Here is an 8576-nt window from a genome sequence, read left to right as displayed (position 1 = left end):
GGGATCATACGTATCTTAACACAGCACACAAGGTGTTGATGTACCAAGACCTTGTTTGCTCACCAACCAACAGCACCCCGCTCTCGGTCCAGCTGTCTTCTTTGACCTCAGACACCGTGGGTTTTCTGGCTTAAGTCTTCAGGTTGCATAGGTGTCTGGGGGAGAGTCCACGCAGCGGAATTCCCATTTGGGGTCTCACCAGGTTTTCCATGCTGTAAATCTTTATAGCACTCTGCTACCGCTCTCTTCCATGGAGCAGCTGGAGAATTTGAACTGCCAACCTTTGAGAGAGCCACTGAGTGCTTAAGGATCAGAGCCCATCCAATTCTATGGGGGCAGTCTACTGAGTCACTTGGGCTTCTATGAGAGCATCTAATAACAACGACCCTTTTGGCTGAGTGGAGAGGTTCATGTAGGCGCAGAAAGAAGGTAGGGGAGATGACAGACAAGAGCAATAAATATCTGTCCCCATTTTCGACACTCCCCTCGAGTCCCCGCAGTGCTCTGTGATCACGACTACTGGATGCAGCTAGGAGGAGGGAACCATACAAAAGGCCTGTGTCCATCGAGTCGATGTCCATTTAGAGTGAGTAGCTATGCCCCATAGACTACTCAAGGCACGCAACTTTTTAAAAAGACGGTCACCTCTTTCTCGCGTGGAGCGCTTCTGGTTAGCAGTTAAGGGCTTTAACCCCTGTGTCACTCACCACTGCCCTTGAGTTGGTTCCAAGCCAGAGTTCTAAGAGCGAATCTGTAATGGTGTAGGTGGCTTCAGCTTTCTCCCGAGGAGCAGCTAACGGTGCGAACCATTGACTTTGCAGCTAGCAGCTCAACCCACAAGGTCACCGAACGTCTTTGGTGCTGCGCTCCCTTCCAGCTCACAGCAACCAGAGAAGACAGCGTTGACTTGCTCCTGGGGTGTCCGAGTCTGTGAACCTTTCCGGGAGCAGAAACCTCATCTTTATCCTGCAGAGTGGCTCATGGGAGTTAGCAGTCTAACAGGTGACCCACTATGACACTGGGCCCAGGGCACCCAGGACACTCCGATTTACCCACCTCTTCCTGTGCGTGAGGGTCTTCACTGTCTGCCCGGTAAAGCCCACCCTCCTAAGAAGACCATATCAGGCCCTCTGTGGTTTCTGCCTACCTTTCAACCCGACCTTTCTTCTACCCTCGTCCTTAACACTTAATCCTCCAGCGAACAGCACAGACTGAAAGGGTCCTTCCTGCACCACGCCTTTCTTCTCTGACTGGCTCCGAACCATACTTCTGTGCTCAGGTCAAGCGTTGCACTTTCCGGGAAGGCTTCCTGGCAACTGTCCTTACCCCTACCACATGGGGAGGGGACTCCGTGCGTGGGCGCGCGTGCGCACACGCACACACACACACACACACACACAGTCCATGCCTCCCTTGTCATAGCACAATATCATTCTGACTTGAACATTCTGTGAAGACTGTGGGTAGGAATTGGCTTATACTCTTACCACAGCATGTTCTAGAACAATAGCGGGCGCTCCAGGGTGACACCCATGGGGAACCATTATGCTGCTAACTGAACGTGGAAGGTTCAAGTCTTCCCCGAGGTGCCTCAAAAGAAAGGCCTGGTGATTGATTTCCAAGGTTGCAGCTGGCAGAAAGCCCCGTGGAGCACAGTGCTGCTCAGACACACACAGGGTGGCCGTGAGCTGGCGCTGACAGAAGGCACCAGGTTACTGGTTAGCGCAGTCCTGGGAATACAGTAAGTGTTTAACCCTCGATTTTGCAGAGCTGTTCTGAAAACTCAAATAAAGTGGAGAACAATCAAGAGGGGAAACTATATTAAAATCAGCATCGCTTTACTGGAGGGTGCCTTTCCTTCACCTGTGAGGTTGGACTGTGTGGTTTGGTGGATCTGGGGCAGGTAGGTGGTGGTTTTTTTTTACTTTTTCTCACAGCCATTGAGTCATTTGTGACTCATCGTGATCTTTCTTCTGAGGCAGTGGCTCTCAAGTGCCCACCTATGCCCAAAGCCCAGCCCCCCACACTACCAGCACCCCTACTGTTTCTTATATGTAACCCCTTTCATTTGCAAACAAGCATAGAAAACCCCCAATCCCCAAGAGACTCATACTGTGATCAAGTTACAGTGATAGGCTGTTCCATGCCAAGAACTGAACTAACTGCTTTCTAGCTATTATTCGCTATACTTTTCACAACCACTTACAGCTGTAAATCTTGTTTATTTCCCCCATTTTCTGGGAGAAAGAACTGAGGCTTATCAAATTATACTAATTTAGCTCTACCCACCTCTCTCTCTCTCTCTGGGCTCAAAAAACCCGGTGACTTCTGTTTTTCTTTATTTTTTGCCAGCCCTGTCCTTAATAGTTTATGCAGCCCAGGTGGTGCAGTGGTTACAATCTTGGCTGCTAACTCAAAGGTCATCAGTTTGAAACCACCAACAGCTCCAAGGGAGAAAGAGGAAGCTTTTTACAGCAGTAAAGAGTTCCAATCTCAGAAACCCACAGGGGCAAATCTCCCCTGTGCGATAGGGTCACAGTGAGCCAGAATAAACTCAATGGCAGCGAGTTTGGTTTTTTTGAGTCCTTAATAGTTTACCCAGAGAGGCAAAATGAAATCAGAAGGCTCTTCTCCAGGTGAGCACTTTCTTGCTAAGTGATTATTTTGGTGGCTGTACTGTGATTGCAATGTGCTGACGTGAATCACATGTTAAAGGCTGATCCTGAGAACGTTTGCTGCTTCTCTGCATGATAAAGGCTTTCTCAGACACTAGGTTCTAGAAAGAATGTCCGCATAAGAGCACACGGGGCTGGGAAGATCACTTTTCTCATGATGAGCTTCCAAGATAAGAGAACATCATTCTTAGAATTCTCTCCTCCCTGCTTTTTTGTCTCCTCTTGCTTTTTTTCTGAGCCTTATGTACTAGATAAGGAAAAGATTAGATTCGCTTCCTGCAGACTTAACTCTGCTGCCTCGAGCTCTCTGAGAACCATCCAGAGGACCAAGTTCACAGGAAAATTCTTAGTCTCTCACTGACTTGGAGCAATCTCTTGACCCCCGTGAGCCGCAGCTGCTGTAATAGGCAGCCAACTGAGTTTGTAAGTGTGGAAGCACCTCATCCACCAGGAAGGGTCCGGGAAGGCCAGAAAATGAGCCGCAGTCACTGGCAGAGCACCTACTATGTCCCTGCCTCTGAGCCCATCCTCTTGGCTAGACCCAGGTGGCTTTTTACCCTGTGAGTCAACTTCCTTTTGTCTAATCCGAAGTGCTCCATGCAGTGGCTGGTTCTTCGCAGGTCTGTGGATCAGGTTAGCTTGGGGGCATTCTCTTTAGGGACTCACACCTTTTGTGATTCTTGTCCACGGGTACATCTTAGGAAAGGAATAATCCCAAACTTTGTCCGCAGGTAGCAGATTGGTCTGGGAGCTTATTAAAAACACAGCTTTCTTGGCACTGCAGATTAAGCGGGACTGGTTTTTTTTTTTTTTAATAAGAACTCTGGTGGTTCTTATTATCAGGAAAGTTTAGGCGATGGTGTATGCGCTCTTGGAGTTCTTCCAGCTGAAGAGTCAGCAGAGACAGGAGAGGCAGGGCCACTGTACAGCTCTCCAGGGTGGAGGAGGGAGGAAAGGGTCAGCTTTTATGCGGTCAGCTTCCAGTCTCCCGTGATGTCAGCCCACCAGGAGCTGAGCGGTACACATTTCCTCATAACAATTGGCGAGATTCCCAAGAAAAAGGTATAACCAGAACAAGCTGCCTCTTCTCCCAGTTTGAAGTTCTTTTAAAATGTTATTTTAAGCAATTATCTCCTAATGGATAAAAAGCTTGCCTTGCAGGGCCCTTCCTGGCCTGGTTCCTACAAACTTTTCTGACTTTATTACCTGGCCAGTATGAGCTTGAGAGCTGGGCTGCCTTAGTCTGCAGCCGGCCTTGGCCATTTACAGAGCTTTGGTGGTGCCCTGGTTAAAGCGCAGTTGCCAAGAGAAAGGCAGCGCTTTGAACCCCCAGCCAAGTCTGCAGGAGGGAGATGTAGCAGTCAGCGTCCATAAAGGTTGACAACCTTGGATGCCCCCTGGGGATGTTCTACTCTGCCCTGGAGGATCCCAATCAGGAGGAGAATCAGTTTACCAGCAGTGGGTGTGGCTTGGGTGGATTGGGTTTGGGTCTTGCCATAAGTCTGTGACTCTAAGTAAATTACTTAATCTCTCCGAATATCTATCTCGATAGGGCTATTGTGAGCTCTCCTGAGCGATGCATGAGGAAGTGTTACAAAGTTCATGGAAAATTCCATTATCTGTCCATTCCACTTTCCCACCGCCTCAGTGTTCCGGCCAGCGTTTGGCACGCAGTCAACTCCAGGTAAGTGTTGTTCTTGCTGCCCTCCAAGAGTTAGTCCCAAGCGTCTCCTGAATCCATACTTTCCAGACTTGCAATCACGGAGCCCTGATGGAATAGCGAGCCGCTGACCTCACGGCCCATCGTTCGAACCCGCCAGTGGAGGCTGTCTACTCCGTGAAGCTCTACTCTGTCTGACGGGCTCACTAGGAGTCAGACTGGACTCGATAGCAGTGAGTTCGGTTCGGTGCTAATAGAACTGCAGTTCCCTTTCCTGGACCACGCAGGTCCTTCACATTCTCTGGCAGGCTCCTCAGCCTGCAGCGTCCCTGCCCTGAGTTCTCTCCCGTGGCCAACGTTCGCTGCCCCGGGAGCATGGAGCTGTAGGCCTTGGCTCACCCTCACTCGCCACCGCGGGCTGCCGGTAGCAGGCATCCTCATGCAGTCGTGCATCTCCTTGCAGGCAAAGACCCGGACGTTTCACGTCTGTGACTTCTGCTATCGTCACTGGGTGCCAGTGAGTCAGTTTCAACCCAGTGGCCTCCAGGAACAAAGGAGAACTGTACCATAGGCTTTTTCTCGGTTGAAATCTTTACAGCGGTAGATGGTTTTTCTCCGGTGGAACCCATGAGTGGCTTCAAACCGCTAACTGTCTGGTGAAGAGCCAAGCTCACTAGGGCGCCTTTGCACACTCGTTAAAGAGCATCAACGGGGTGCATGGACTTGCCGTGATTTCCTTATTGGATAATAGCGTCTTAAGCGCAAGCAAGCCTAAATGCTGCTTTTTTTGCCTTTGCCCCAAGATCTACCAGAATTATATTCCATATCTAGTCGACCAATCAACTTTCCCCCCTCTGTTTCTAAAATCCACTGCTCGGCTCCCATCAAAGTGTTTACAACCTTTTCCTTCACTGATCGCATCTGCCCCACCAGAGATGTCTACTTTTGGAACTGCCGAGTTGTATGGTCTTTCTTATCTTGCTTAGCATTTTCTTTTTAAATCATTTTATTGGGGGCGCTTACAGCTCCTATAACATTCCAAACATCAATTGTATCGAGCATATTTGTACATATGTTGCCATCACCATTTCCGAACGTTTCTTTCTACTTGAGCCCTTGGTATAAGCTGCTCTTTTTTCACTTCTCTCCCCACCCCACCCCCCTCCCGAATCCTGGATCAATTATATATTGCTATTATTTCGTATCTTACACTGTCCATTGTCTCCCTTCACCCACATTTCTGTTATTCGTCCCCTTTGGGGAAGGGAGCTCCATATCCAACCTTTCTCCTCCTCTCCCCTCCCACCTCCCTACCCATCCCCCTACTCCCACTACTGTTCCTGCAGGGTTTATCTGTCCTGAATTCCATGTGTCAGGAGCTCTTATCTGTACTAATGTGTACTCTCCAGTCTAGTCAGGTTTGTAAGGTGGAACTGGGTCGTGGTAGTGGTGGGGAGGAAGCATTCAAGAGCCAGTGGAATGATGTTTGTTTGTCGGTGCTGTACTGCAACCTTGGTTAAATTGTCCCTTCCTTATAGCCCCTCTGTGGGGGGATATCCAATTGTCTATACTCCACTCCAACCCCCCTAGTTTGCATTGATATAATTGTTTTGAATCTTTTGATACCTGACATCTGATCCTGTCATCACCTCATGATCCTACAAGCTGGTGTGCTTCTACCATGTGGGCTTATTTGCTTCCCTGTTAGATGACTGTTTGTTTAACTTCAAGCCTTTAAGACCCCAGGTGCTATATCTTTTGGCAGCCGGGCACCATCAGCTTTCTTCACCACATTTGCTTATGCACTATTGTCTTCAGCGATCGTGTTGGGAAGGTGAGTATCAAAGAGGCTTATCACTTTCTGCTTTGGATGAAATGATGTTCCTATGATATTGCTTCACTAGACTGTGAACTCTGCAGGGATGACTTTTTTGGTAGGCTTCAGTCTACTCAGCCAGCATCCCTTGCCTATAAAACTAAAACTCAAAAGCCAAACTCCCTGCTATCGAATCAATGCTGACTCATAGAAGCCCCGATGGAGTCGTGGTTAGGCATTCATCTGCTATCTGAAAGGTGAGCAGTTCGAAACCACCAGCTGCTTCTCGGGAGAAAAAGACTTTCTACTTCCATAAAGAGTTACAGTCTCAGAAACTCACAGGGAGAGTTCTACCCTGTCCTATAAGGGTTGCTATGAGTTACCCATAAAAGTACCCACAAAATATGTCTGGATGGTTTTAATGAATGCATTCTGTTGGCGAAGGGTGGGCAGGCGTAGCTAAGGAACAAGGAGTGTTCAAAAATGGGGAGGGGGAGGGGAGAAGATACAATTCTTCCTTTGAGGGACACTGGCTTGATGTGAAATCTTGCCATTGACAGTAGTGTTCATTTGAAGTCTTGCCGCCTGTTGCCACATACCAAGAAATAAAAATTAACTCATGGAATTGACCACTGAGGAAATGGTGGTTTCACAAGGATTACCGTAAATCATCGCAGAACGTGCTGTAGAAACGCTCCCACTAACCAGTGTGCAGATGGCTCTATCCTAGAAGTGACCCTCCCCCCTTCTTTGGGAAATAATGTGTGTATTGTATGAGATTAGGCACCTGCATGAGCCCTTGCTTAAGAAACTTAATATACCAAGGGCCTTGGCTGACAGAGGAAAGGAAGAGGCAATATGATGTATGACCCTGAGGAAAAGTTGCCTGTGGACTGGGGGATGTGCCTGTGTGTGTGTGTGTGTGTGTGTGTGTGTGTGTGTGTGTGTGTTGGGGGGATAAGCACTTTCCACCTTTCCAGCATACAATATACCTTAAATACGGGAGGGGGTTTTAATTCTTGCTTTAACACTTCTACCCAGCTTGCAACAGGAAGGTTTAATAGTTTTTAAAGCAAAGGCTGAAGAGTATTACCAGCACTTAGAGGCAGAAGCCTTCCAGGTACCTGCACATTTGTCTACAAAAAACTGTTAACAGGCCTGGATTTTTCAGTGCCCTGCTGACTTGGTGTATGTGCACACAGGAAAAAAATGTAAGTGTCAAAAGTAAAAACAAAATCCAAAGCAATAGCATTGCATGAGTTGTTGAGAATTTTCAGAAACAAAACCATTTGAAGAGTGTAGGCTGCTCCAGAAAAACCTGTGAATGTTGGAACCTGTGTTAAGGTGGAACATGCCAGAGAAGGAAAACTCAAATGAAGGAGACCTGGTGGCACAGTGGGTTATGAGATGGCCTGCTAACCACAGGGTCAGCATTTCGAAACCACCAGCTACTCCATGGGAGAAAGACGAGGCTTTCTAATTCCTTAAAAATTTATAGTCTCAGAAACTCAAAGTTCTGTCTGTCCTCTAGGGTCCCCATGAGTCAGAACTGGCTTGATGGCAGTGAGTACTTGAACAGAAACCAAGAGGTAAAGTGGTAAGACTGTCAATAGCAGAAAAATTGTGAGACAAAGCAGTCCAGTCTGTCACGGGCCTCACTGTACTTTCCACCTGGTGCTACTGGTAGGTGCTGTATTTGGTTCCAATTCCCAGCCACACGATGAGCAACAGAAGAGAACACGGCCTGGTCCTGGACCGTCTTCACAACTGTTCTTATGTTTGAGCCCATGGTTTCAGCCACTTTGTCGATCCACCTCATGAAGGGCCTTCCTCTTTTTCATTGCCCCTCTACATTGTCCTGCTCCTGAGACATCCAAGCTTGATGAATTTAGACTAGGGATTCTCACTTTTTAAAAAAAGGGTATTGTGTTTCAAGCAGCAGGCATGTCTTTGATGCCTTCAAGGTTTCCCCCTTGCTATCCCCTGGGTTTTAGTACTAGACACACTGGAATGAGTACCTGTCAGTGCCAATCCTGAGTCCTGGTGGGGATGTCAGGTGGGCTTTGGCCTGCTAACCGCAGGGTTGACAGTTCAAACCCACCATGTGCTCTGAGAAAGATAATGCTGTCTGTTCCAGGAAAGATTGACAGACTTGGAAACTCTATGAGTTGGAATAGACCCAATGACAATGGGTTTGATAGTTTGTTTTCATTATTTGGAATCATTCATTTACACAACTATTAATCTAGCACCCACTGCTTGCTGGGAAATATGCCAAGTACTGGGGACTGCAACTAGGAACCAGACATTAACTCCTTCCTTCAGGGACAAGAACTTTGCAAGATGGATGATTTTATTTTGCAGATGAGGACCATGCGATGAAGAAGAGCTACAGCCAACTCATTCCCTACTGCTACTGCTCCCT

This window comes from Tenrec ecaudatus, chromosome 1, assembly GCF_050624435.1.
Source record: "Tenrec ecaudatus isolate mTenEca1 chromosome 1, mTenEca1.hap1, whole genome shotgun sequence".
Classification (NCBI taxonomy): domain Eukaryota; kingdom Metazoa; phylum Chordata; class Mammalia; order Afrosoricida; family Tenrecidae; genus Tenrec; species Tenrec ecaudatus.
This window is presented reverse-complemented; position numbering follows the sequence as displayed.